This window comes from Hyalella azteca, unplaced genomic scaffold (genome assembly GCF_000764305.2).
Source record: "Hyalella azteca isolate HAZT.00-mixed unplaced genomic scaffold, Hazt_2.0.2 contig4389, whole genome shotgun sequence".
NCBI classification, from domain to species: domain Eukaryota; kingdom Metazoa; phylum Arthropoda; class Malacostraca; order Amphipoda; family Hyalellidae; genus Hyalella; species Hyalella azteca.
This window is the reverse complement of record NW_025934608.1, coordinates 60964-69672: the sequence shown is the minus strand read 5'-3', so window position 1 is coordinate 69672 and position 8709 is coordinate 60964.

Here is an 8709-nt window from a genome sequence, read left to right as displayed (position 1 = left end):
CCACAGACTCAATAGAATGAGCGAACAACAACATATCTGTTGTTCTGGGCCCTCGCATTGTAATCCTATGCCATTGTATGGAACTCTCGATTGTGATTGCTACATGTACATTAATTGAATGTTATTGTCGAGCTTATTTAATTAAATTGCCTGTTTTTTAACACAATAAACTTTTATTAATTAATTAATTAACTGCGATAACTTTGGCATTATTTACATAAAATAACCATTTTAGTGACAATTTTTTTTAAGAAACTGCATTGCATGTCTCACAAGAAAATCGCAAATTTATGGTGCTTGGTATCAAGATTTAATGATGTTTCTGTTCGATATGGGAGTTTTCGTGGCTTAAATTAACAGTGAAAATCGCGAAACTAATTCGTTGAAGATTATGAAAGAAAAGCCATCAGATAAGGATAATATTTTGGATCTAAACTTTTTAATAAACACGACTGATACAGCTGGTCTTACAATCCATCGTATCAATTACGATAAATTGATACGATCAATCATCGTATCACCAAACGTCGGCTGCAATTCTTATACAAGAAAACACAGATCTTGGGTTGTGCATTATGGGTTTGTGAGAATATGTTGTTCTTCAGCACGTCTATTGTCACTGTTGATATTACTGTAGACATCGCTGTTGAAATCACTCACTGTTGGAATCACTGTTATCATCACTGTTGGCATAACTTTTGGCATCACTGTTGCCATCACTGTTGTCATCACTGTTGTCATCACTGTTGGCATCACTGTTGTCATCACTGTTGGCATCACTGTTGTCATCACTGTTGGCATCACTATTGGCATCACTATTGGCATCATTGTTGTCATCACTGTTGGCATCACTATTGGCATCACTTTGGCATCACTGTTGGCATCACTGTTGGCATCACTATTGGCATCACTGATGGCATCACTGTTGGCATCACTGTTGGCATCACTATTGGCATCACTATTGGCATCACTGTTGGCATCACTATTGGCATCACTGATGGCATCACTGTTGGCATCACTGTTGGCATCACTGATGGCATCACTGTTGGCATCACTGTTGTCTCCACATTAGGTAGAACGACAGTGTGGATAAGATCACAATAAAGCGCACCATTCAGACCGTAGCAGACCAAGAGTGAAGAATGGAGTGCCACACTATAGGTTTAGGCCAACATTTCCTGCCTTTCCCTTGGCTTAACGTGCGCTTGATGGACGCATCCATTCCGAGATAGAAAAAAACGTTATGGTGGATCATGTACATCGAATGCTTACGATAATTAAATCAAAATTAAATCAAAAATTAATTTTTAAATTAAATAATAATAATAGTAATTATTATTAATAATTATTAGGAATTATAATTAATTATTATAATAATTATTTTTTTTAAATTGATTTTTTTCGATGTTGATGGCAGGCATAAGGCTAACGATACGAAATTATACACCGCAAAGACTTCTGAATGTGAGAAGTTGTCAATTGTAGAATTTATCATATTTAAGTAATACTATTTATCCACTTTTTTGTGTTGTAAAGTAGCGGATCAGGAAACGATATCCTCCTCCAGCATCACGTACAGAACTGCATGGTTGCTATCCTGCAAGAAGAGGATCCTAAATCCACCTGACAACTGTGCTGGAACTTTTTCTTTAAATGTCATTTGTACGGTAATTCAATATTATGAAGTAATATATATTGATTTATGACTTAAACTTAAATATAAATTCATACAAGCTTTGAAACGTACTGAACTGGTCACTAAAGTCAATTTAATTTTATTTGAATTCTGTGAATAAATAAACTCAACCGCGGAACGGTAAACATTGAAATTCAATCATGGGAAAATATCGGAAGATTGATCGGTAATAAATGTGGTAGTCCATAACTTTGGTCCCTTTGGAAGCTTCATCTGTTCAGATACTCTTTAATTTCTCGCTCTATTGAAAATATCCTATAAATATTCGAAGATTTTTTTAAGTGTATTAACAAGAAATATAGTTTCCAATCCAAATTTTAGATATATATTTATTTTATGTATTCCGTCAAGTTTATTGTTGCGTTTTACTTTCATACATACAACTGTAAAAAGTAATATTTTCATTTACGCTGCTTGTAAGAAGGCGAAAAATAATTGAGAGTCAAAGATGGAACAAAAAATTTTCACAAATGATTGATAATTAAAAGACAAAAGCATAATTCAAGCTCAACTGCAAATATTATGAATATTTATTGTTCATAGGCTAATCTAATGCAAAATATTTGTATCTGTAAATGATGAATCGCTTTAAAGGGACGCCAAATGTGCAAATCCAAGTACCGTGGGACTGGCACTTAAGAGAAAAAAAGCAAATAATTTAAAAAGATCGAGAAATTTTGTTGCCGAACGAATCTCATTAGGCAAATGAGATGAATGCATGCGAATTCGGTCTCCCGAGTAAGAGGTACACCAAAATTATTCAACATCTGTCTTATCATTATATGGTATATCAAAATATATAAAATCATGAACATAATGACACTTTCTATTCTGACTTCTAAAAAAATGTTCAGCATATAAGGATATTTTTCGAATGAAGCAGTCATTTAAAACAAAGTTTTGCTCGATTGTGAGAAGTCAAGAAAAATTGGTTGAATTTATAGCTACCATATGAGCTAAAGAGGCAAGTATTCTGATTAGCGGTCACTTTATTGAGTCTTCATATGCATGTAGGCGAACGTTGCATGAGCAGGTAAAAATAATTTGTTAATAAGTGCAATATTGCGCTAACTTACGCAGATTTCATCTATAATTCATTTATTAAACATTGTTATTTTTAAGCAGTTTCCATTTCGAACCTTATTAATTCATTATTTTTACCTAATATTTTTCTATATATGTACTTCTAAACCATAAAATTTATCAAAGGCAAAGTTGTAGGGCAATAGTAAAAATATATGAAATGATTTTCGACAGTTTTACCTACCTGGTTTTTAAACTGAGCAAATGTCAAAGAATTTGTCTTCTTTTTTCAATAGTAGAAAATCCTATGAGCCTCAAATTTTTCCAAATCAAATTTGTATTTATCAGGAGAGTTAAGCATCATGAGAACAACTGGAATTTTTTTACGTCATAAATCTTTCCAATTAAAAAATTTACTCCAATTATTTTTTGCTCTCGACATCTACCTCTGGCAGGTACCATCAGGAATCTTTCTCTTGGGATTTATTTTAATTTTACTCAAGACCCGAGTATCAAAAGAGAAGAAAATTGAGTCGCATATGAATCGGCCTCGTTTTGCTGTCAATAAACTTTGAGACAATCAACAATACTTTTAATGCAGTATTTTACAGTTTCCGGATGATTTAATATATAAACATTAAATACGTGACGAGGACATTGTTTATTTTTATCGCGGCTGTTATAAGCAATAATTAGCTAACGAGGATGCAAATAACACCTGAAATTCGGATCTTTCCCCCCTTATACAAATATGCATGCATTTATCTCATTTGCCTAATGAAATTTTTTCGCCGATAAAATTTACAGTTGCAGCATTTTTAACACTCGTATTTTCAGTAGGTAGTTGGTTTCACAACTACTATCGCACAATCAAATAAATAATACTAATGCTAAATGTAGGGCACATGTACAGGAAATAATAACAAATAATACAAAATAACACAAAATAAATAACACAAAATAAGGGAAAGAGCTGAAATTTTGATAATGTAATTTTCTGAACATTATATAAGCAATTAAAACGTGACATATTTATATGTTGTATTGTTTATTGTTACTGATAATTAATATTGTATCCTTGCACAGATATTTTTAGTAAATATTTCTGTCTATAACCTAGCCTATGCCTATAAATGGCAAACTTGACGTTCAAAGAGGCCAAATTGTTGGTGCCCGAATGGCAGGTGCTAGCGTGACAGAAACTTCCCGAATGCTTGACTTTTCGAGAGGTAATGTTTCAAAGGTAATGACTGCTTTTGAACGAGAATGAAAAACGTCCTCGGCAAAACAACATCTGGCTGAAAGTCGAAGTCGGAGAGGGACCATCGGTACCTAAATCGAATTGTTAGTGACAATCGACAGGCCACAGCTGTTAAATTTACTAAAGCCCCAATCCATTCAGCTGGAATTATTTAAAAATTACACGAGAAACATTCTAATGAAGATGAGCATCTCATTTGTCACTACTATCACCAGACCTGAATATTATCGTCATTGTCTTTAAAACAGGAGGGAGTTTTGACTCAAAAAATGGGTTAAAATTACATTGGAAACAATTTACAATTTGTCTGAATCAATACCTCGGAGAATTAAGACCGGAATTGCTGCAAAAGGTAGACTTACGCCATATTAAAATATACTATTATGATTTCTCAGGAGTTACAATATTTAATCTTACATATGTATGTATATGTCCTAATTATTGGACATGCATACGTGATGAACATCAAGTCTTATAGAACAATAAAGCACTACCAGTTTGATCATATACTTGAGACTTACCGAACTGTCCCTCTCCAGCACCTGTTGTACACGTAAGAAGGTCAATTTGAAAAAAATTTTTGCCGCCATACATTTAGTAATCCTCACCAGTAACAAGTGTCCCACTTCAACTATTTCCAAACACACGTTAAACTACAAAGTTCTTAATCTTCCCCTACTTCTCACACACGGCGTATGCAAATTGCCCGGATCAGCTAGAAGTTTTACAGAAGAAATCTGCAACATCTCAGAGTTTCTGTCCGCTCCTGCACCTGCATGTTTGCATCGTCTCTGCTTCGTTTATCAAATATCCAATATAATTCTATTGCTGTCTCGAGTCATCAAGATTTTTCGACTTTTATTGCTCACACTTCATGTGATTGAACGAGCAATATTCATGTGGAATCTCATAAATGTGGCATGAATTCTCATAAAAATAATGCAAATCAAGACAGCCATGATAGTCTATTTGCTTATTTCGATAGCATTCCTACTCCACACTTGAAGCCTTCGACTGCAATTCCCCGATGATAACATAAACTCGTTACGTTTTTGATTAAATACACAAACCGAGTATATCAGAGTAACATTTGAATATCTCCGTTCAACAATGTGACACTTGAAAAGCTGAACTTAGTTCTCTAACAAGGGTTTGATAAAATATTGGTCACTACAAAAATAATTATATCCTTCAGAGGCTTGAAGACATAGAGCAGAAAATCCATTCTCTATAAAAATCCTTTTAATCAATATATCCTTCAGAGAGACTAGACACATTGCAGGCTGTGTGGGCCAGGCTTGCGTGCTGAACGCTTCTTTCGCTGCTACTGAAACCGCGGAGAAGTCGGTCGATGGAGTCCGGGAGCTGGACACGCTCTCAATGAGACACCTATTGTTATACATATATTGCATGTTTTTCGTACACCATGTCGTAAAGTAGAATGTAGGTGCGTTTTGTGCAAGAAGCATATGGATTGTTTAAATTTGACATTTGAATGTCAATTTTAACATCATGGCAAGATAGAATTAATAATAGAACAAATTTGAAATTTAGTAAATTCAAGAACGCACTTAACTTTGTTGATATGAATGTTCTGATCATAAGGCTTATCGTCAAATTTGATTACGTGTAATAATTTATCTTCAGTCCTGGCTCCCAATCTGGCTCTTGCTATTTCACATTCCAAAGGTCCTAAATTCCCTGCTAATTATTTGATAGTTTGCTGCTGGCATATGAGATCCCCATTGCTGAGGCTAAGCTCAAGTCCAAGGGTATAATCTTCACCCTCGACCGCTCGAGTCTCAACATTTCACTTATGAAGACCAGGAGCCGCCGAGCATTTGGTCATACATTCCTTAACCCTTCACGGCCACTGCAGACCAATTCGTGCCCGTGTTCATAATGCTATTCCTACACATATTGTCCAATTAATCGCGCAGCCCGTGTTCATAATGCTATTCCTACACATATTGTCCAATTAATCGCGCAGCCCGTGTTCCTAATGCTATTCCTACACATATTGTCCAATTAATCGCGCAGTGAGGGGTTAAGCCGAGGCTCGGATGAACCCTGGAGAGCCTGATATGCTCTTACATAATCTTTGGACTAAGCCTTTCATCTCAGAACAATGCAAGTGAAGCGTTATTTGAATCTTACCTTCGGATGTAGCCTTACACAATGAATAACCGAGCTCGTTTTAGCAATTGCTCTCACGGAACAAGGAAAACATTGCAGCAATGTGAGCTATTGAAGCTGATTAGTTTCGTTAACTAGAGAATGGCATTGTTATGTTCGAGAACTGCCAACTTATGAGTTTATGTGAGTAATATAAATCAATGAAGCATGCCACTCGTCTGAATAGTAGTAATACTGAATTTCAAGCGTCCAATTATATTTGATTTCATCACTTCGAGTTATTATCCAATTCGAATCTTAACTTCTACTAAAAATTAATCAATAACGCTTTAATCCATTGTAACAAATGAACGACTTGTTGTGTCGTTCAAATTCTTGTTTGAAGAACAAAGCTTCTTTATTGAGAGAATAAAAAATTAACTGGAGACTGATAATGATCAAAAAGCGGGTACGGGCCTGATTAAATTGACATTGTGCTACATAACTATGAAATGAACTGCATGATAAAAAATGTCGTTACGTATTCAATCGGTGTACTCTAAAACCTAAAACTCTTTCTTTATACGCCATTCATCCTCCTATAACATTTGTATTGAACTTTGAGAACTTACTTATTTGAATTGCGCGGGAACTTACTTATTTGAATTGCGCGCCACGTGGCGGCCATTAGTCCTAGGAAGGTGGCGCCATGCGCAATATGGTGCGCGGGCTATGAAGTTTTTCGTCCACTCAGTTCAGTTGCGACCATGCAGTGGTCGAGAGAGGAGCGCGCGTTCGCAGTCTCTGTGTACTTTTCTTAGGCCCATGGTTTTTTGAAGAGAACGATAGGGCAGTTACAGTCACTTCTGAACGGTACATTCAGATGATTCAAGAGTTTTTCCTTCCAAAACTTGATGAACTTGGTGTAAGAAATGTGTGGTTTCAATAAGATGGGGCCACGGCTCACACAGCACGCGCTTCAATGGCTCTCTTGCGCGAACACTTTCCACAACGCGTGATCTCCTTAAGGGGCGATCTCCAGTGGCCAGCGCGCTCGCCGGACTTAGCCCCCTGCGATTATTTTTTGTGGGGATACTTGAAATCCTTAGTGTACACCAATCGTCCGAGGACCCTAGCTGAACTGAAGAACAACATTCGCGTTGCTATTGCTGACATTGGTCCAGACATGCTTGAGAAGGTGGAACGAAACTTCCGATCTCGTCTGACAAAATGTATTGAACAGCATGGAGGTCACCTACAAGATGTAATATTCAAGAATTAAACTTGTAAGTAAACCCAACGAAACTTTAAATGTAGCTCTTTGTAAAAAAGAAAGAATTAAAACGCTATCTTTAATACTTTTTACTTTGTGATTTTTTTAAAAGAGTAAGTTCCCACGCCGCACCCTGTATTTCATTTGGGAAGATACTCGTTTGGGTCAGCGTCCTGAGTAAGCAAATGTTATGAATAAATCGACTGTAATAATGGGCGAGTCTGTGCAGAATTTGTGCGCCATGATTTATTTATAATACTTTGGAAAATATAAAAATTTCATAACTCATAACGACAATAGCCATTTATCCAACTCATAGCATTAATTTATAATACTGGTACAATGATAATGCATTGAATTGTGAGGTAAATTAATTCTATCAGTAATTTCTACTAATAAGTTATTAAAACAATTGGTTTAAAACAGTGGAACAAACACTTTTTGGCTTTTCTGAAGTTATTCTGAAAAGCCAAAAAAAATTTGAAGTTATTCTGACAAATTTATCTAATTTGAACAAAAAGATATGTGTAAATTTTTCATGTACTATCAATGATTATAAATTTATGGCATATATTAACAACAATAATTTCGATTTCAATAATCAAAACTTTACTCATTTATGAAACCGAATAACACAGTCATGCATTAACCCTACGAATTGTGTCGGCATCATAATACATATTGAGTGATTCCCATACGGTAATTAATAACCAACCAAGACCCGTGATTGATAACCAACTAAGACCTGTAATTAATAACCAACCAAGACCCGTGATTGATAACCAACTAAGACCTGTAATTAATAACCAACCAAGGCCCGTAATTTATAACCAACCAAGGCCCTTAATTAATAACCAACTAATACCCATAATATATCTGTCTAACTGAACTGTGAGAACATTAATATTGTCACACAAGCGTACATTACGATATATATGGCTTTGGAAAATATAAAAATATAATAATAATAATAATAATATATTATACGATATATATATAGATATATCGTAATATATACATTATGGTATATAGAGAGTTTCAAATAAAAGTCTTCATAATACTAATAAGTCAGCTCGTCGCGCCTCGTTGAAGCTTCTTTTGGTGAAGTTAGGGCTTCAATTTTGGTCTTGGGCATGAAATGCAAAGGAAAATTACAAGCTAAATCAAGAAAACATTTCATTTCTGCGCCGGGACCTAATGAAAGGAAATTAATTAACGGAGTAAGTCATGTTGTACACGCAATTTTCGACTCATAATTTTTAGTCTACTTGGCTTTTTTGTCTAACAAAAATGTTAATTATTAAAAGTAAAGCACACAGAAACGAAGCTTTGCATGGTTCT